The sequence below is a fragment of the Pleurodeles waltl genome, chromosome 9 (assembly GCF_031143425.1).
Source record: "Pleurodeles waltl isolate 20211129_DDA chromosome 9, aPleWal1.hap1.20221129, whole genome shotgun sequence".
NCBI lineage: Eukaryota > Metazoa > Chordata > Amphibia > Caudata > Salamandridae > Pleurodeles > Pleurodeles waltl.
In genome coordinates, this window is record NC_090448.1 from 933,476,785 (window position 1) to 933,499,353 (window position 22,569).

Genomic DNA, 22,569 nt, shown 5'->3' on the forward strand with positions numbered 1-22,569 from the left:
CCACCGTGGATGCCCTACAGGTACGCATTGCATTGCTGCATCTGGGATGCTAGCCCCTGGATGGCATTCACTATGGTTGACTGCCCTACAGAGATGGATCTCAGGAGGTCAATAGCCTCCTCACTGAGGGTAGCAGGGCTCACTGCGGCAGGGCCTGAGGTGCCTGGGGCATAGGAGATGCCCACCCTCCTGGGTGAGCGGGCACGGGCAACTCAGTGGGGGGCTACTGTGAGGGCGGGGCTGGAACGGGGGTGGCAGCTGTACCTGTAGCTGGGGTGGTTCCAGAGGTGTCTGCCACCACCAGGGAGCTACCATCGGAGGAGGAATCAGAGTCAGTGTTGTCACCTCCTGTCTCCGCCGTGGTGCTCCCCTCTCCCTCCGTGCCACTGGTCCCCTCAGTGTCAGTAGTCTCTGCCTCCTGGGTCCTGTGGGATACATTTCCCTCAGTCTCCAGTGCCCCTGCTCCTCCGCCAGATTATGCTAATGCACACATGGACAGGATGACAGAAGAATATAGGGGGGGGAGAGAGAGAGAGAGAGAGAGAGAAAGGGGGCACTGGATCAATTACAGCACCAGCACCACAGATGGCATACACATTATCATTACACACAGGGATCAGGATTGAGTACCAGGCATCACACTGGCATTTCATTGGCTAGGTACCACAGCAAGATGAGAGCCAACCACCGCCAACTGCACCCCTCCTGGGACCCACTAAGCCCTGTCTGACATGGAATGCAACCTAGCTAGGTTACCAGATTTTGCAATACACCAATTTCCCTTGAGTTGGATCATGATGTAATGTCTGACCTGGCATCAAGGGGCACCCACTAACTGAAACCCACCACCGGGATCCCATGCCACCTACCAACAATTGTTGTTACTCTCCCTGTACTCACCCCTTTGTGGCTTCTGCGATGCCCTTAAGCGCTCATCCAGCTCTGGGTAGGCCACCGCCAATATGCTGGCCATCAGGGGGGGTCAGGTTCCGACAGGCACCCCGCCCTCATTGGGAGGCCATCTCCAGTTGGGCCTCCTGCAGTGGGTGCTCTACCTGCTGTAGACCCCAGGGTCTGCACTTCCTTGGTGATGGCATGCCACAATCCCTTCTTCTGATGGGCGCTGACCTGCAGAGGTAATACAGACAGGGGGACACCATTACACATACAATCCAGCCTGTCACACATATGGCCCACAAATCCCATTTCCATCTCCATTGGCACACACATCACCCAGTGCACATCATGTACACTACCACCAGCCATACCTCCTCCTCAAATTACACAATGCTTGCACACACATTTCCATCCAACCTTGTCACATGCATCGTGCCCAAGGTGTACTCACCTGTTGGTCGGGAGGCCCATACAGCTGTTCATACTGGGGTAGGACCCCATCCACTAAGCGGTCCAACTCCTCCGAAATGAAGGCAGGGATAATTTCCCTGGTCACACAGGCCATGGAAGGATCCAGTCACAGGTCACAGCAGCACACACAGTGTTTGTGTTGTCCTGTGGAAAGTCAGGAATCAAGTGAGGTTATAGACAGAAAATGGCGGTCACGTCCACAGCAGTGCACACCGTCACCACCACCAGTGATCCCCATTGGCAACTGTGCTCCATAGAGCCCCATATTGGCCAATGAGGAATAGCACGGTGGTGCAAGACTGCCTTCTGCCATGACCCCCAACGCCGGCGTAGTTACCTCACTTCCACCTGTCCCTACATACAGGACACAGGACAGGTGGTCGCCATTTTATGGTGGTGGACAACATACAGATAATTGAGAACTGCGTCATTGCTAGAATTTGCACATAAATTGCCTTACCCATTGTCCCATCACATTACTGCTCTATGTACACGGAGGAGGTGGTTCCATTGTTCAAATTGTGACACCCTACTCACTCTTGTGTCCCTTTGATACCTACCACTGCGGAGGAATCGGAGGAGGAGGCAAGTCCCCGTGTACAGACCCCTTGTGGACTTGGCCACACTGGAGGACAGGCACATAATACTGACCTATAGACTAGACAGGGCCACTATCCCAGAGCTGTGTGCTCAATTGGAGCCTGATCTGATATCAGCTAACCGTCATCCCACTGGGATCCCCGCTATCCGTCATCCCACTGGGATCCCCCCTATTGTGCAGGTTCTATCAAAGCTCCATTTCCTGGCAACTGGTTCTTTCCAAGTGACAGTGGGCTTGGCAGCAGGAATGTCGCAGCCAATGTTGTCAGTCGTACTGGCAAGGGTTTTGTCTGCTTTGATCACACACATGTGCAGCTACATTGCTTTCCCGCACGTGGAAGATTTGGCTACTGTGAAGGCAGAATTCTATGCAATGGGACACATACCCAACATTATTGGGGCGATTGACGGAACACATATTGTATTTGTCCCCCCCCATGCCAATGAACAGGTGTTCAGGAATCGGAAGAGTTTCCACTCACTCAATGTCCAAATGGTGTTCCTGGCTGACCAGTATATCTCCCACGTCACTGCCAAATATCCTGGGTCGGTGCATGACGCCTTCGTCCTGAGGAATAGCAGCATCCCAAATGTGATAGCACAACTAGAGAGGCACAGGGCATGGCTAATAGGTGAGCCTGAGTCCCCACCCAATGAATGTCGGTGTATGCCTTCAGGACTTATCCCCATACCATTGTGTCAGGCTAATGTTTGTCCCTCAATGCTTGCAGGTGACTCTGGCTACCCAAACCTATTGTGGCTCCTGACACCTCTGAGGAATGCCATAACAGGTGCTGAGAATAGGTATAATGATGCTCATGGGCGAACCAGGCGTATCATCGAACATACCTTTGGCCTCCTGAAGGCCAGGTTAGATGCCTCCATCTGACAGGTGGATCCCTGTCTTACTCATCCGAGAAGGTCTGCCAGATAGAAGTAGCATGCTGCATGTGCACAACCTACTCCTCAGACGACATGTGCCTTATCTGCAGGAGGAGGAGATTGGAAATGCCCGTGTGGCAGCAATGGGCCCTGAGGACAGTGAGGATGAGGAGGCAGAGGATGAGGATGTGGACAACAGAACATCCGTTATACGTCAATACTTCCAATGACACACAGGTGAGACAGTGGAACTGACCATTCCCCTGACTATTGGTTTTTTCAATATGGCTGTAGCAGGATGGCATTCACTTCCTTTGCATCTCAACTGACTGTCTGTCTCCTGTGCCTTCTCTTTTTGCAGATGTTGGTGTTATAACAACTGTGTACTGTTGTGATGACTACAGGCAGCTACAGATCATTATTTGTATGCTATCAAAGTGTTCAGAGCATTTGCACAAGATGTGACTGTACATTATTGCACATTTTCAACACATAAAACATTATCACTCAAGTTGTGTTCAAGGGTGTTTATTTTAGTGCAAATTAGGGACAGAATAGTGCTTTGGAATGAGGTGATGGTGGAGGTAAGTCCAGGGTATTGTTCCAGTCTGTTTGAAGCACAGATCCAGTGTCCAAGGGGTCATAGGAAAGGGAGCAAAGGCAGTTCAGAGTGGACAAACTGCCGGGGTGGGACACAAAGGGTACATACAGGAGGGTCTCATTTACTGGTGCTGGTCTTGGTCTTGGCAAGTGTCTCTGGCTTCTGTCTGGGTTGCAGGGAACACTTGCGGGGTGGTTCACCTTCTGCAGGGGGATCCGTGCTGGTGGCCTGTGTGTCCTGTGGCAGGGCCTCCTGTCCACTAGCTGCAGCAGATGTGGAGGGCTGGCCAGTAGACTGGCTAGTGGTAGGGGCCCGCTGGTGTGCTGTCCACTCGCTCATGATGTTGGCCATATCAGCCAGCACTCCTGCTATGGAGACCATGATGGTGTTGAGGGCCTGCAAATCTTCCCTGATCTCCTGATGGTGTACCTCCCGCAGCCGCTTGTTGTCCTGCATGTTGGTAAGGATCTGGCCCATCTTGTCCTGGGATTGTTGGTAGACACCCAGGACATTAGGGAGTGCCTCCAGGAGAGTCGGTTCCCTGGGCCTGTCCTCCCCATGGTGCACAGCTGACCTCCGACCATCCCAGTCCCCCTGTGCCTGTCTCCCCTGAATGGTGTGCCCACTGCCACTGACCCCAGGACCCTGATTGTCTTGGCTGTGAGGTGTGGACTGGGGTCCCTGTACAAGTGGGGACACTGCTGATTGATGTGTCCTGGGAACAGAAGTGTGGGAACATTGGGTGGGTGCTGTGGTGTTGGATACTGAGGGGGGAGGCTCGGTGGTGGACTGGGAGAGGGCTGGGGTGGCCGACTGACCGGTGGTCCCTGATGGGCCAGGAAATTCATCCAGATCCGGAAGTCCAGAAGTTACTGTTGTCACTGGGAACATCTTCTGTTGGGGGACTGGCTAGTCGTGGCACCTCCTCGCCACTGGTATTGGCTGGGGCACCTATGGGGATGCATGTAATGTATTATGCATCATGTCTGTGGCATATTGTACATCCCTAGCCTCCCCTCTATCGTTGCTGTTGCCCTGCCACCTTTGTTTGTGTATGGTGATGTATTATGTGATTGTTAGTACTCCATGCTGTGCATGCTTTGGTGATGGGTGTACATGCAGGGCTGGGAGGGCTGTCCATGCATTGGTATGGCATGCAGGGCTTGGCATTGGGGCTGGTCACATGTGCAAGTGCATTGTGTGGGATGGAGTGGAGTGATGGGAGTCAGGGTGAGGGGGTGAGATGGCATCCAGGTATTGGGGTGTGATAAGTAGTAAGTATTGACTCAACAGTGTCCAGTCCTCCGGCTACTCCAGTGAGTCCCTCAGAATGCAGGATTGCCAAGACTTGCTCCTCCCATCCAGTGAGCTGTGGCGGAGGATGTGGGGGTCCAACGCCAGTCCGCTGGATAGCGAGTTGGTGCCTTGCTGCCACGGAACGTACCTTCCCCCGTAAGTCGTTCCACCTCTTCCTGATGTCATCCCTTGTTCTTGGATGCTGTCCCACGGCATACACCCTGTCCACGATCCTCCTGCAATAGCTCCATCTTCCTGGCAATGGATATCTGCTTTACCTGTGCTCCAAACAGCTGTGGCTCTACCCTGACTGTTTCCTCCACCATGAGCCGCAACTCCTCATCAGTGAAATGGGGTGCCTTAGTGGGGACATGGGTGTTGTGTAGTGTGTGTGTTGTGCAGAGGGTGTTGAGTGATGTGGTGGGGTGCGTGACTGATGAATGGGTGTTTGTGGTGTGTGTCTGTAGTTATCTCTGTGATATTCGTGTCTGTCTTATGGCAATTTTTGGTGTTCGTAAAGGGTTGTGGGTAATGTTGGTGTGTGGTTTTTATTGTGCTGTGGGTGGGTGGGTGTGGTGTGTGTATCAGTGTCAGGTGTGTGTTTCTGATATTGGCCCCTTTTGTGTGGTTTTGTACTTGGGTTGCCATTGAGACCGCACTGGTGTGTACCGCCAATGGTTTACCACAGTTGAATGTCCGCTGTGGTGATTCGTGAGTCATTATGTAGTGGATGTTGTTTTGTTGGAGTAACAGTATGGGTGGTAGTACACTGACCTTTGGTCTAGCGGAAAAGTGTTTGGTGTGTTTCATAATATGGCGAACGGATGTTCGCCTCCGCGATGGTATGTTGGCGACCCTCACTGCGGCGGTAAGCGGGATTTACCGCCAAAGTCACAATGAGGGCCAAAGTCACAGAGAACGCTAACTCACTGATATCACTAATTCATTATGGGGACAGGAGGTCAGAGGAGTCTGTGTTGCAATGGCCTCTTAACCACTTCGCTGCCAGGCCTTTTCCCCCTCCTGTGCCAGGCCTTTTTTTGCCTATTTGGGGCAGTTCGCGCTTAGGTCCTCATAACTTTTTGTCCACATAAGCTAACCAAGCCAAATTTGCGTCCTTTTTTTCCAACATCCTAGCGATTCTTAAGGTACCCAGACTTTGTGGGTTCCCCTGAAGGAGGCCAAGATATTGGCCAAAATACAGTGAAAATTTCGTTTTTTTAAAAAAAATTGGAAAAAGGGGCTGCAGAAGAAGGCTTGTGGTTTTTCCCCTGAAAATGGCATCAACAAAGGGTTTGCGGTGCTAAACTCAGCAGCTTCCCAGCTTTCAGGAACAGGCAGACTTGAATCCAAAAACCCAATTTTTCAACACAATTTTGGCATTTTACTGGGGCATACCCCATTTGTGCAATTTTTTGTGCTTTCAGCCTCCTTCCAGTCAGTGACCGGAATGGTCATGAAACCAATGCTGGATCCCAGAAACCTAAACATTTCTGAAAAGTAGACAAAATTCTGAATTCAGCAAGGGGTCATTTGTGTAGATCCTACAAGGGTTTCCTACAGAAAATAACAGCTGAAAAAGAAAAATATTGAAATTGAGGTGAAAAAAACATAAATTTTTCTCTACTTTTTACTCTGTAACTTTTCCCTGCAATGTCAGATTATCGAAAGCAATATACCGTTACGTCTGCTGGACTCCTCTGGTTGCGGGGATATATAGGGTTTGTAGGTTCATCAAGAACCCGAGGAACCCAGAGCCAATAAATGAGCTGCACCCTGCAGTGCGTTTTCATTCTATACCGGGTATACAGTAATTCATTTGCTGAAATATAAGGAGTAAAAAATAGCTATCAAGAAAACCTTTGCATTTCCAAAAAGGGCACAAGATAAGGTGTTGAGGAGCAGTGGTTATTTGCACATCTCTGAATTCCGGGGTGACCATAGTAGCACGTGAATTACATGGAATTTCTCAAATAGATGTCTTTTTTACACACACCCCTATATTTGGAAGGAATAAATGTAGAGAAAGACAAGGGGCAATAACACTTGTTTTGCTATTCTATGTTCCCCCAAGTCTCCCGATAAAAATGATACCTCACTTGTTTGGGTAGGCCTAGCGCCCGCGACAGGATATGCCCCAAAACACAACCTGGACACATCACAGAAAACAGAGCTGTTTTTAGCAAAGTGACTACCTGTAGATTTTGGCCTCTAGCTCAGCCGCCACCTAGGGAAACCTACCAAACCTGTGCATTTCTGAAAACTAGAGACCTAGGGGAATCCAAGGAGGGGTGACTTGTGTGGCTCGGACCAGGTTCGGTTACCCAGAATCCTTTGCAAACCTCAAAATTTGGCTAAAAAAACACATGTTCCTCACATTTCTGTGGCAGAAAGTTCTGGAATCTGAGAGGAGCCACAAATTTCCTTCCACCTAGCGTTCCCCCACGTCTCCCGATAAAAATGATACCTCACTTGTGTGGGTAGGCCTAGCGCCCGCGACAGGATATGCCCCAAAACACAACGTGGACATATCACAGAAAACAGAGCTGTTTTTAGCAAAGTGACTACCTGTAGATTTTGGCCTCTAGCTCAGCCGCCATCTAGGGAAACCTACCAAACCTGTGCATTTCTGAAAACTAGAGACCTAGGGGGATCCAAGGAGGGGTGACTTGCGGGGCTCGGACCAGGTTCTGTTACCCAGAATCCTTTGCAAACCTCAAAATTTGGCTAAAAAAACACATGTTCCTCACATTTCTGTGGCAGAAAGTTCTGGAATCTGAGAGGAGCCACAAATTTCCTTCCACCCAGCATTCCCCCACGTCTCCCGATAAAAATGATACCTCACTTGTGTGGGTAGGCCTAGCGCCCGCGACAGGATATGCCCCAAAACACAACGTGGACATATCACAGAAAACAGAGCTGTTTTTAGCAAAGTGACTACCTGTAGATTTTGGCCTCTAGCTCAGCCGCCACCTAGGGAAACCTACCAAACCTGTGCATTTCTGAAAACTAGAGACCTAGGGGGATCCAAGGAGGGGTGACTTGCGGGGCTCGGACCAGGTTCTGTTACCCAGAATCCTTTGCAAACCTCAAAATTTGGCTAAAAAAACACATGTTCCTCACATTTCTGTGGCAGAAAGTTCTGGAATCTGAGAGGAGCCACAAATTTCCTTCCACCCAGCGTTCCCCCACGTCTCCCGATAAAAATGATACCTCACTTGTGTGGGTAGGCCTAGCGCCCGCGACAGGATATGCCCCAAAACACAACGTGGACATATCACAGAAAACAGAGCTGTTTTTAGCAAAGTGACTACCTGTAGATTTTGGCCTCTAGCTCAGCCGCCACCTAGAGAAACCTACCAAACCTATGCATTTCTGAAAACTAGAGACCTAGGGGAATCCAAGGAGGGGTGACTTGTGTGGCTCGGACCAGGTTCTGTTACCCAGAATCCTTTGCAAACCTCAAAATTTGGCTAAAAAAACACATGTTCCTCACATTTCTGTGGCAGAAAGTTCTGGAATCTGAGAGGAGCCACAAATTTCCTTCCACCCAGCGTTCCCCCACGTCTCCCGATAAAAATGATACCTCACTTGTGTGGGTAGGCCTAGCGCCCGCGACAGGATATGCCCCAAAACACAACGTGGACATATCACAGAAAACAGAGCTGTTTTTAGCAAAGTGACTACCTGTAGATTTTGGCCTCTAGCTCAGCCGCCACCTAGGGAAACCTACCAAACCTGTGCATTTCTGAAAACTAGAGACCTAGGGGGATCCAAGGAGGGGTGACTTGCGGGGCTCGGACCAGGTTCTGTTACCCAGAATCCTTTGCAAACCTCAAAATGTGGCTAAAAAAACACATGTCCCTCACATTTCTGTGGCAGAAAGTTCTGGAATCTGAGAGGAGCTACAAATTTCCTTCCACCCAGCGTTCCCCCAAGTCTCCCGATAAAAATGATACCTCACTTGCGTGGGTAGGCCTAGCGCCGGCGACAGGAAACACCCCAAAGCGCAACGTGGACACATCCTAAATTTTGGAAAAAAACAGAGGTGTTTTTTGCGAAGTGCCTACCTGTAGATTTTGGCCTCTAGCTCAGCCGGCACCTAGGGAAACCTACCAAACCTGTGCATTTCTGAAAACTAGAGACCTAGGGGAATCCAAGGAGGGGTGACTTGCGGGGCTCGGACCAGGTTCTGTTACCCAGAATCCTTTGCAAACCTCAAAATTTGGCTAAAAAAACACATTCCTCACATTTCTGTGGCAGAAAGTTCTGGAATCTGAGAGGAGCTACAAATTTCCTTCCACCCAGCGTTCCCCCATGTCTCCCGATAAAAATGATACCTCACTTGTGTGGGTAGGCCTAGCGCCCGCGACAGGATATGCCCCAAAACACAACGTGGACATATCACAGAAAACAGAGCTGTTTTTAGCAAAGTGACTACCTGTAGATTTTGGCCTCTAGCTCAGCCGCCACCTAGGGAAACCTACCAAACCTGTGCATTTCTGAAAACTAGAGACCTAGGGGGATCCAAGGAGGGGTGACTTGCGGGGCTCGGACCAGGTTCTGTTACCCAGAATCCTTTGCAAACCTCAAAATTTGGCTAAAAAAACACATGTTCCTCACATTTCTGTGGCAGAAAGTTCTGGAATCTGAGAGGAGCCACAAATTTCCTTCCACCCAGCGTTCCCCCACGTCTCCCGATAAAAATGATACCTCACTTGTGTGGGTAGGCCTAGCGCCCGCGACAGGATATGCCCCAAAACACAACGTGGACATATCACAGAAAACAGAGCTGTTTTTAGCAAAGTGACTACCTGTAGATTTTGGCCTCTAGCTCAGCCGCCACCTAGGGAAACCTACCAAACCTATGCATTTCTGAAAACTAGAGACCTAGGGGAATCCAAGGAGGGGTGACTTGTGTGGCTCGGACCAGGTTCTGTTACCCAGAATCCTTTGCAAACCTCAAAATTTGGCTAAAACAACACATGTTCCTCACATTTCTGTGGCAGAAAGTTCTGGAATCTGAGAGGAGCCACAAATTTCCTTCCACCCAGCGTTCCCCCACGTCTCCCGATAAAAATGATACCTCACTTGTGTGGGTAGGCCTAGCGCCCGCGACAGGATATGCCCCAAAACACAACGTGGACATATCACAGAAAACAGAGCTGTTTTTAGCAAAGTGACTACCTGTAGATTTTGGCCTCTAGCTCAGCCGCCACCTAGGGAAACCTACCAAACCTGTGCATTTCTGAAAACTAGAGACCTAGGGGGATCCAAGGAGGGGTGACTCGCGGGGCTCGGACCAGGTTCTGTTACCCAGAATCCTTTGCAAACCTCAAAATTTGGCTAAAAAAACACATGTCCCTCACATTTCTGTGGCAGAAAGTTCTGGAATCTGAGAGGAGCTACAAATTTCCTTCCACCCAGCGTTCCCCCAAGTCTCCCGATAAAAATGATACCTCACTTGCGTGGGTAGGCCTAGCGCCGGCGACAGGAAACACCCCAAAGCGCAACGTGGACACATCCTAAATTTTGGAAAAAAACAGAGGTGTTTTTTGCGAAGTGCCTACCTGTAGATTTTGGCCTCTAGCTCAGCCGGCACCTAGGGAAACCTACCAAACCTGTGCATTTCTGAAAACTAGAGACCTAGGGGAATCCAAGGAGGGGTGACTTGCGGGGCTCGGACCAGGTTCTGTTACCCAGAATCCTTTGCAAACCTCAAAATTTGGCTAAAAAAACACATGTTCCTCACATTTCTGTGGCAGAAAGTTCTGGAATCTGAGAGGAGCTACAAATTTCCTTCCACCCAGCGTTCCCCCACGTCTCCCGATAAAAATGATACCTCACTTGTGTGGGTAGGCCTAGCGCCCGCGACAGGATATGCCCCAAAACACAACGTGGACATATCACAGAAAACAGAGCTGTTTTTAGCAAAGTGACTACCTGTAGATTTTGGCCTCTAGCTCAGCCGCCACCTAGGGAAACTTACCAAACCTGTGCATTTCTGAAAACTAGAGACCTAGGGGGATCCAAGGAGGGGTGACTTGCGGGGCTCGGACCAGGTTCTGTTACCCAGAATCCTTTGCAAACCTCAAAATTTGGCTAAAAAAACACATGTTCCTCACATTTCTGTGGCAGAAAGTTCTGGAATCTGAGAGGAGCTACAAATTTCCTTCCACCCAGCGTTCCCCCAAGTCTCCCGATAAAAATGATACCTCACTTGCGTGGGTAGGCCTAGCGCCTGCGACAGGAAACACCCCAAAGCGCAACGTGGACACATCCACAATTTTGGGAGAAAACAGTGCCTACCTGTGGATTTTGGCCTGTAGCTCACCCGGCGCCTAGGGAAACCTACCAAACCAGTGCATTTCTGAAAACTAGAGACCTAGGGGAATCCAAGGAGGGGTGACTTGCGGGGCTCGGACCAGGTTCTGTTACCCAGAATCCTTTGCAAACCTCAAAATTTGGCTAAAAAAACACATGTTCCTCACATTTCTGTGGCAGAAAGTTCTGGAATCTGATAGGAGCCACAAATTTCCTTCCACCCAGCGTTCCCCCAAGTCTCCCGATAAAAATGATACCTCACTTGTGTGGGTGGCCCAGGTGCCTGCAACATAATAAGGCCCAAAACCTGAAGGGATAGAAGGGATAGCACAGCAAGTTTATAAGGGCATATTCTTTTATACATCTTTAGACGGACTCTGCTTTGGGGACCCACATAAGTGAGGTGTCATTTTACTTGGGAGACTGAGGGGAAAACTGGGGAGTAGGAATTTTGTGCTGGAGCGGTGATCCTACTAAGAAAAATCAGGAAAATATGCTTTTTTATGCAAATTGTGAGGTTTACAGAGGAGTCTGGGTAAGAAAATGTTGGGGGAGCCACACAAGCCACACCTCCCTAGACTCCTTGGGGTGCCTAGTTTTAAAAAGTTTCTGGGTTTTGTAGGTTTCCCTACATGATGGCCGCACCCAGGACCAAAAACATAGGTGGGCCCTCCCCCCCAAACACAGGTATTTTTGGAATATATCACTTTGATGTGTGCACATACGTCCGTGATGTGCCAAACACTAAAATTGTGAAAAGAAACACACTTAGGTTATGTGAAGAAGACCCCTCACCCACCAACCAAGTTGGTGGCATGCTTCATCATCGGGGTCCCACCTGAGGCACCTAGCGTGTCTCAAGTGTGCTGCGACGCCTGATTACAGCGGAGCAGGTTTTGTCATTTGTACCACACATACTGGTTGGATTTGGCACGAGGGTGAGTGATGGTTCAGTAGATCAAATTTTATTAACAAGAGATTTCACAAAAGTGAAATGCACTGGTAATAACTGAAAGGCCAAAAAACTGAACCAATGACTCACAGCTCGTGAGCTGTAAAGCCACGACAAGGCACCAACCGCTTTACAGTCCATTCACACACCTTTCATACATGACATGCACTAGACCATTCACGCCGCTAGCCACGGGCCCAGCACATTACAAGACTCGCATCCACAGACAGCGCCAGTCAAGGGCCCATCACTTTCATACGCCCACATGCCTGATACAGCAATCACACCAGCTGATGAGTGTGTGGACTGGCATTTGGCCGGCACTGCCAGCCAAGCGCCACACCACCAGCCAAGCGCCACCCCACCCACACCACCAGCCAAGCGCCACCCCACACACACCGCCAGCCCAGCGCCACCCCACACACACCGCCAGCCAAGCGCCACCCCACACACACCGCCAGCCAAGCGCCACCCCACACACACCGCCAGCCAAGCGCCACCACACCCACGCCGCCAGCCAAGCGCCACTCTACACATGCCATCCCCTTTTTTTTGTTTTTAAACAACAAAGAAACCACTAATCATAAATTAGTACAAAACTACAAACACAAAAGCTCTAACTGAATACATGACTAATGCCAACCGTGAAACCGAACATATAAAAATATAAAACACCAGTTTACGCTCACGGAATTTCCCAATAATTCTTCTGTGTGTGGTAGCTCCTGAAACAGCCACCCACACACAGCCCAGGCTTTGAAGGACAATCAGGGCAGTACATCCTAGTCTCCTTCCTGATACCTCTTCGAGCACAGACTCTACATCTCTTAGCAGGAAAGTTTTTTTTGGCCGTGGGAGGAATGTGCTCAGCAAAGTGACGATCTTTCAATCTAGCCACATCCTCCACCACTGCTTCTCTAGGAACTCTTGCCTGTTCCAGCACAACAAGGCTAGCTATGATAGACTCCTGAAATTTCACAAATGTCATCCTTGACTCTGGAGAACTATCCTTAAACACAACAAAAGCATTAAAAGTTGCCAAGTGGAACAAGTGAAGCGCTAATTTCTTATACCACACATAAGACTTACGAGCAGCAGTGTAAGGTTCTAACCTCTGATCTACTCTATCAACACCACCCATGTGCTTATTATAGTCTAAGATGCACACAGGTTTGCGCACTTCGGCAACCTGACCCCAAACAGCCACAGGTGAAGTACTCTCATCATGGATGGTGCTTAGCATGTATACATCCCTCTTGTCTACAAATTTCAGAGCTAGCAGCTCATCATTCCGCAAGGCACTGCACTGTCCCTTCTCAAGTTTTTTACAGACAAGCTCTTTTGGATAGCCTTTCCGATTAGAGCGGATTGTGCCACAAGCAACAGTGTCCACTCTGAACAACTCCTTGAACAACCGAACTCCAGTGTAGAAGTTATCTACATATAAATGGTGACCTTTGTTAAACAGTCGTCTACCAAGTTCCCACACAATTTTCTCACTAACTCCAAAAGTGGGAGGACAACCAGGGGGGTCAATATTGGAATCCCTACCAGTGTAGACCCGGAAATTATAAACATATCCTGTACTACTTTCTGACAGCATATACAATTTAATTCCATACCGTGCCCTCTTGCTAGGAATGTACTGCCTAAAAACCAAACGACCCTTGAACAGGACCAAAGACTCATCTACAGATATTTCTTTCCCTGGAACATAGATCTCTGAAAACCGATCTACCAAATGATCAAGGACAGGTCTAATCTTAAAAAGACGGTCAGAATCAGGATGATCTCGTGGCAATGCTAAAGCATTATCTACAAAATGCAACATCCGAAGAAGAAGCTCATACCGGTTACGACTCATGATGGCAGGAAATATAGCAGTTGCCATCAAGGGACTAGTAGACCAATATGAAGACAGCGACGGCTTCCTTATCAGCCCCATCAAAAAAGTTAAACCCAAGAACTTTTTCAACTCTTCCAGATTTGTGGGAATCCACCGGCTAGCTCTAGAGTGTGGCCTAAGTCTGGCAGCGTTGTCCCTCAAAAACTGCTCTGCATACAAATTAGTCTGCTCAACAATCTCTTCCAAAAATATATCGTCCATAAACAACTCAAAAAAGTTGACGGGCAAAAAGTTTTCCGTATTAACTCGACACCCTGGAAAACCAGTAAACGCAGGCAACTGTGGCTGCTCCATGTTTGGTGCAACCCATGCGTCAGGTCTTCCAATGGGAAGCCTTTCAGCCGCTGGCTCCTGCACCATTGGCACATCACTGTCCTCCTCTAAAACAGGCCCTTCATCAGCACGGAGAGTGGCTTCATCATCAGATGATTCATCTCTGACAGAAAATTCACTTCCAGAATCCTGCACTTCCTCCTCTGCCTCAGATGCAGAGTCAGTCTCATATTCATGGTCAGAAGATGACTCAAAAAGCACACTAACAACCTGCTGAGCGGTCATCCTACGGCTGGCCATGATCCTTCCTACTAAAATTAACTGGACAAATACACCACCAACAACCAGCACTGTGTAAGATAAGTAACAAAGTATAGGTTTATCACTAAGAATTATAAACTCAAAAACTATACTGCTCACTTGCCTGAAAAAGCTTGACTCACCAGCAACTACTCTGCACAGCCACAGCAATCACCAACGATATCCCACTAAAAAGAGAAAAAAAAAAGCAAATTAGACATAAGACAACACAATAATCATTGTGCATAACTCTAAGGACAATTTCACACACAATCCTGCATTCAGTACACCACCTACAAACATGTCATTCATGCATTGCAACAATACTCACTTGGAGTAAATTTATTTACTTACCTAAAACATGCAACTACGCAAACCGCAGGACAACTACTGCCAAAACTGCAACAAGCCACAGCAAAGTCAGCAAAAGCTTTGAACTAAAACAAAAAGGAGAAAAACTGTTATTATCATAAAAGCAAATACTTCGCCAGTTGACAAACACTCCGCCACTAACCATTTTTTCATTTTCCCCTGTGTCTAGTCTTCTCTGCTTGGGGAAAGATGGGCCTAAAAAAAAATAGGCCAATCTACCCCCAAGGGGAGGGGGCAGAAATCGCCCAGATTACATTGCACCCTTTGGGGGGGGGGCGACCCTTGCCCAAGGGGCCACACCCCCACACAAAGCACACACACACACACACATAGTATCCCTGGCGCTATGGGGATTCTGCCCCCCTTGGGGACAGAAAGGCCTAAAAAATAGGCATATCTGCCCCCTACGGGGGCAGAACTGCCCAAAAATACATGTGGGCCCCTGGGGGCGACCCTTGCCCAAGGGGCCGCCCCCCAACACAAAAAATAAAAACCAACAATAAAATTCCTGGTGTCTAGTGGCTTTCTGCCCCCCTTGGGGGCAGATCGGCGTAAAAATAGGGCCAATCTGCCCCCAAGGGGGGCAGAAACGACGATAAATACATTGCGCCCCCGGGGGGAGCGACCCTTGCCCAAGGGGCCACCCCCCAACACAAAGCACACATACAAACATATCTTTCTGGCACTATTGGGATTCTACCCCCCTTGGGGGCAGAAAGGCCTAAAAAAAATAGGCCTCTCTGCCCCCAAGGGGGGCAGAACTGCCCAAAAATACATGTGGGCCCATGGGGGCGACCCTTGCCCAAGGGGCCACCCCCCAACACAAAAAATAAAAATCAACAATAAAATCCCTGGTGTCTAGTGGCTTTCTGCCCCCCTTGGGGGCAGATCGGCCTAAAAATAGGGCCAATCTGCCCCCAAGGGGGGCAGAAACAACAATAAATACATTGCGCCCCTGGGGGGAGCGACCCTTGCCCAAGGGGCCACCCCCCAACACAAAGCACACATACATACATACTATTTCTTGCGCTATTGGGATATAGGCCTTTCTGCCCCCAAGGGGGGCAGAACTGCCCAAAAATACATGAGGGCCCCTGGGGGCGACCCTTGCCCAAGGGGCCGCCCCCCAACACAAAAAATACACATCAACCATAAAATCCCTGGTGTCTAGTGGCTTTCTGCCCCCCTTGGGGGCAGATCGGCCTAAAAATAGGGCCAATCTGCCCCCAGGGGGGGCAGAAACGACGTAAAATACATGTGCCCCCAAAGGGGAGCGACCCTTGCCCAAGGGGCCGCCCCCAACACAAAAAATACAAAGCAACAATAAAATCCCTGGTGTCTAGTGGCTTTCTGCCCCCCTTGGGGGCAGATCGGCCTAAAAATAGGGCCAATCTGCCCCCAGGGGGGGCAGAAACGACGTAAAATGCATGTGCCCCCAAAGGGGAGCGACCCTTGCCCAAGGGGTCGCTCCCCTACACAAATATTCACACACACACACACATACTGAAATCCCTGGTGTCTAGTGGGCATTCCTGCTGCCCGATTGCATCGCGATCGGGCAGCAGGAATGCTCAAAGAGACATCGAGGGAAAGGAAAACCCTTTCCTTTCCCTCGATGCCTCTCTGAGAGCACCCCCACCCCGCACGAAGGTGAAAAACTCACCTTCTCCCTTAGACGCGCTGGAAGCAAATGGCTTCCAGCGCGTCTTTCCCCCTTTCCCTGAAATCAGCGCGCGATCGCGCGCTGACGTCATGGGGGGGGGGTGGGGGGGGGTGGGCGTGAAAGGGGAAGGGATTCCCCTTTCAGCCCTGGCCTGGGGGTGTTGGGGGGCGGCCCTCGGGGGAAGCGCTAGCGCTTCCCCTGACTGCCAGTCCCAGGACGTAATGGTTACGTCCATGGCGCCACACAGGCGCTGCCATGGACGTAACCATTACGTCCGTGGCGGGGAAGGGGTTAAACAGTCAGCCAGAGCGAGTGCCTACAAGTATGATGATGTAGTGCCGAGCACCTGCCTAGCTCTAATTGGATCACATAATAAATAATATTCTTAATATAAACTAAACATAACTTACCTCTGAGTGCAAGCCGCAAGCTATCCTTAAAAAAAGTTACCATTGTAGAACACAAACACAATAATGTAATACTCACCAAGCCCCGAAATCTTGATGCTTAGCAGGTCGAGCAGGTCCTATTCACGGTTGATTATATCCGCCTAGTGGTGTGTCAGCTGCTGGATGGTGCGCTGGATCTGGGTGGTGGCCCTGGCACACCGACGCACAATAGCCCAATGCATCCAACACTCCTGCAGAGGGTAACCTCTGCCAGGCCTGCCACCTGCTGCCAGCCTAGAGGGGAGGTGGTGCTGCACATAAAAGACCAGTGCTGTCACCTCCACCTCAGAAAATATTGGCCCAGGCTGCAGCCTTTGCCGTCGCTGACGCCCACAAGGTAGGCAGCTGCTGTATGTCCAGGGAGGGGCTGGCCCTGCCGTTCCCCTGATCGCCGGTGCCACCCTGCTCTGCCATGGTGCTGAGTGGAGAAGAAAATAATTTATAGGGAGAAGGAAGGAAAAAAAGGGAAAAATAAACAAAAATACAAAAAGTCACGAAAAAGTATGACTTTTTTTTTTTTTAATGTAAAAATATAGAGGCACAAAAAGAGGTGCTAATAAAATAAATAAAAATGAGAGGTAGATTATTAGGAGGGCGGAGGATTGCACAGATAATTTGGTGATGACAAAAACAGGCCCAGCACCATAAACAGAGTGAAAAACAAGATGGCCACAACGATGCGAGCCGCGTGGTGCAGTTTGTTCCCCATTTTGAACGCAAGTACGTACTTTGAGTTGAGTTTGATGTCAAATGCAAAGTGAACGGATGTGATGGAGAACTCCATCCACTTGCAGAACTCCACGTAGCGTGGCAGACTTTTTTTCTACTTCCCAGAGTTACGCATAGTGGGACTCCACCCAGGCCTAATTGTCAGTTTATGGTGGAATAGTTTTGCGTGTTTTGAGGCTTGTTATGCCCACTGAGTCTATAGACCAAATCATTGTTTTAGGTCATGTAGGACATCAAGGAAGGAGTAAAACGAAAGCCAAGATGTGTCTCAATTGTTGGTGGCCAGGAATGGATTTGATGATAGAGAAGTTGATCAGTGAATGCCCTGATTGTTGTAGTAGTGACAATGTGTATAAAGTGAGGAATTTCCCCATGTCTTGAATAGGTTTTCCGACTAAACCTTCGGATGTTGTGGCTGTTGATATTGTTGGGGTTGTACATAGTAGAGGAGGTTCCAATTATCTGTTAGTGATGATTGATCAATTCTCTCTCTCAGCAAAAATAGGAATTGTCAGTAGTGTTGAAAATAGGAAAATTACTGAATTTTTAAGTGAAATATTCAATAGAGAGTGTTTGCCTAACACCTTACTAGCAGACAATGGTCCTCTATTTATATCTTATGAAATGAATGAATGTTTGTGCAGGAATGGAATCAAGCATTGAAAGTGCCCATTGGACCATCTTGAAAGAAATGGTACTGTTGAGAAATTCAATAAAGGAATTAAGAAATGTAGGCAGTAGGAGATGACTGCTGGAAGGAAGGGTTGAAGAGGTTTTTGTATGTATATAGGCTCTCTCCTCACGCAAGCACTGGAGACGTTCCTTTTGAGGTATTTAGAGGAAGAACAGTGAACACAGTGTTGTCTTCAGAGTGGGTGTCCTGGGGTAAGGACTAGAATGTGTCATGGAGTCCATGAAAGGTGCTAATGAAAAGGAAAGAAATTGTGTTACAAAAGCCCAAGGAATATTTTCGGAAACTTGTGAAGAAACTGGATGTGTCACTTGATGACCTAGTACTTATAAAGAAACCAGTGTCATAAAAAAATTAACCCAGGTTCATGGGTCCACACAAAATAGTCAAACTTTTTTGCAGTGCTATAAAAGTTGAAGATGGAAAAATCTGAAACCTTAAAAGAGTTGTAAAATACAAGGCAAATAAATCATTCAATGAATTCTTCTGCAATCCCTGGTTTTGTCGCATAGGTTCTCTTTGTCCTATTGAGACTACTGGATTTGTGTGGCAGAATCACCTGGATTGGGGGTAATAAGTACAAATCCACACCATGTGACACCTTTTGGCCCAATCCGAGTCCGGCAAACTAGCAATGCCTCATCTCCACCCGAGAGCGGGGAAGATTGTGGAAACTGGGTGCATGACAGAGAGGACTCCTCAGGGGAATCATGGTCGATCAGATCTTATCCCTTTCTCTCAGTTACATTAGTCTCACACAGGCAAAGACAAACAGAAGCAGAGTATAGTTCACTAAGGTTTATTGAAGTAACTGCATCATAGATACAATGGTATGTATTGCAATAACTAGGATGATAAAGCACACTAGAAGCAAAATTGTGAAAAGGAGAGTGAAACACAAAAACAGTCCCACCATACTGTCAACAAGAATAATATATATATATATATATATATATATATATATATATATATATGAATCCTACCTAAGCTATGTTAGCGTGATGAGCCCTAATCCGCCCTTCAGGTTTCTCTCCTGGGAAGACATCATCCCCCATATCTGAGCAAGGAAGCCTGTTGTCTAGAAAGACACCGTCTCCATATTCGGCAGTATAAGCAAGCAGCTGTAGCAAAGACATTCAGCGGTCAACATGCAGTCGTGGTCATCTGGCTGGAATCTCACTCTAACGTGTATGGGACAGAGAAGTGTTTTACAACAAAAGAACTGATGTTCTAAGAAAGGGTCCCCACGTAAGGATATGTATATTTCTGAGAATGTCAGAGACACAGCGTACCACTTTTGGCGGCAACCCTATCTGACTGCAGCTGTGAAGAGGGCACAAAGTGAAATGAATGCAATGCTAAGAACATGATGCTTTCCTAGGCGAAAGAACAAACAGATAGAGAAAATAAAACAACTCCACAAATGTGGCTAACGCTACAAAAATAAAGCAATGCCGAATAAAATGTAACTTGGCCAAAGTGCACAACGGCAGGCCTAGTTTGCTAAAGTAACTTGTCTAAAACATGGCTAAAATAGCTATACAATAATTTGCCGTGTGTTTTTCCCGATTGTACATTTTCAAACTATCACCCTTTTTGAGTTATAGATACTAGGAACTTTATTTATTTTTTGTTTGTTGATTTGTGTTTTTGTTTGTAGGGGGGAAGGTGTGTGGTATCTTTCATATTGTTTGAGTGATTCAATTTTTGTTTCTGCATTGGCAGGCAGTATTTATATACAAATGAGAGAATATAGAATGTAGGAGAATTCCAGGACTGATGTAACTCTTCTGGGATGTTTTCTGTGAGTTTGTGTTTAACTTGGATTCTGCATCTTATGGATGGGATGCAATCCAATAAAGAATCTACTTTAACTTCAATTTGGAGTCTATCTTTGCTACAAGCAAGTGTAGATTTGTCAGAATGTACAGCGCACTCTGTCAGGGATACCATTGTGACTAAGGTTTGTATGATGGAGGATGAAAGGAACACATTATGAAAGCAGCAGATTAGTCAACTTCTGAGACATTCATGAGATTCTATTTCAGAGCTGTAAAACATGTTTCAAAGTGTGCTTTGAAAGACTTTGAACAGGTATAATGCTAGCCCCCGTCTTGCCATAAAATGATGATTCTTATAGGTTAACTGAATAAAGAAATCGTGATTTTATTAAAGACAAGAAGGGAAACATTTTCCCACCCACCCTTCCCTGGAGGAAGTTTTGGTGGGTAGGGAAATTGAATAGACATTAATATTTTGTTGCAATGATTAATTTGAAAGATTGTGATTGTTTAGAGTGAGTTTGCTTTAGTGAGGGATGGCACAAGAAAACATGGATATATGATTTTAGTTTTTTTTGCAGATAACTAATGGTGGATAAGAATGTGGTACAGAAGAATAACAGAATAACAGGAATGAAGAGAAGAATCAAACAAAAGAGGAAGAAGGTGGAGTACAAGGAATATTTATGGGACTGAGAGTTCTAAGTTCATTGTGCTGTTTTAAAGTTCTATTTTGATAGCTTTTAAAGGTTACTGCTCAGAAGGAGTGATTAAAAGTGCATTCATAATGCTAGCCTCTGTGTTTAGTGAAATTGTGATTCTTTATTCAGTTATCCCATGAGAATCATTATTCTAAACAACTGCATTAAGAAGAACAGGATCTTATGAGTGAAAGGGCCCATCTTACCTAAAATGACTCATATCTCTACTAGTTGCAGTTTATTGATACTAATGACATTGCATGTTTTGGGCTACTATTAATCATTTACTTGTGGAAATCATCATTGAGGACAGTTCTGTTAAACTCAGTGAAAAAAATGTATGTTTAAAAAAGGTGGAGGAACCTTTCTAGTGCTCCTGCATGTTAACTTCCTTTGGTACTCGGAATGTTACTGCCTTTCTCACTTTCTCAGGAGGTTTTGAATATAGTAGGTGTTTGAGATTCCACTGTAAACTACTTTCAAATATTTATTTTAGTCAAACAAAACTGTCTAAAAGAAGAAGACATCACTGGATTTTCCATTATCCTTCTGCACAGGAAGTGACATTGCTTGTTTCCTGCCACAATTGTCCTTTGAAGAAAAAGACAAGCAAGAAGACTTCATTTTCTATTGACCATCTGCACAGGAAGTGCCATCACTGGATTTCCAACCAACCATCGCCACAGTAAGTGACATCACTAGTTTCCTGCCCACATAACTCTGTGCTCCTCTATCCTCCCAGGACATATTTAATGGCGGCTGCAGCACGGACGCACATCGGCTCTGCTGCTGGTATTGCAAAAGCAAGCGTGTTTGCATGCATCCACAGCTGGACCATGGCCAGCAACAGTAACTCTGGTTCTTCTCTACCCCCCACTACCCTGCTGCACTCCTCCATGCTCTTAGCCCCAGCCACCACTCACCGCACTGCTACAACATTGCACCATACAACACAGGAAGAGTGGTTACACACACACCTCCTGTAAGTTGTCATGCACTGTCTCAGCACCCTACTCGCTCACACTTTCAGAAACCAGCTAACCGCTCATGCTCACACAGATCAAACACCTCCAAAACAGAACCAGACACTTGCATGCATGCTCCTCAAAACTCACTCACGCACCAAACACACCATGGAGATATGGGACCTACAGCAACACCATGTTCCAAACCAGCTCTTTCTCACTGAAATATGGCTGAACCAAACTTTGACAGCAGTTATCACTATAGCCAAACCCACCAACTACAAGATCGCCAGACAAGGCCGTCATGGAGATGCCGTCATAGTCAAAGACAGCATCAGTTGCACCACCTACACAGACACCCTTTTCGGCTACATGGAACATCTCATTTTCAAGGTACGCATCACAGTCAACTTCTGCATGTCAGACCCTTGTATTCCGACCAACAAGACCGCGCACCAATTTCACCAGCGACATCACAGACTTTGTCGCACATCTTATCATCAACGTCAGCACCTTCGTTCTCCTTTGGGACCTTAGCTTTGACCTAGAAGTATGCACCGATCCAAACTCTACAACCCTACTCGAAAACCTTGGCTTCACTCAGCATGTTAATGAACCCACCAACACTGCTGGACACCTAATGTACCTGATTTACACCTCAATCAGCAATATCACAGTCGACAAGCCAGCAACTACGACCTGGACAGACCATGCCC

At 47.6% G+C, this 22,569-nt stretch overlaps 1 long non-coding RNA gene across 1 annotated transcript in view; it reads left to right on the forward strand.

Annotated features, from left to right (window-relative positions):
• LOC138258744 (uncharacterized) overlaps positions 1-20,845 on the forward strand; it is a 73,105-nt gene extending 52,260 nt beyond the window's left edge. The window contains exon 3 of the long non-coding RNA XR_011198541.1: positions 20,769-20,845. This is a non-coding gene — a long non-coding RNA (uncharacterized lncRNA). The remainder of the gene's footprint in view (positions 1-20,768) is intronic.
• Positions 20,846-22,569: the final 1,724 nt, after the last annotated feature.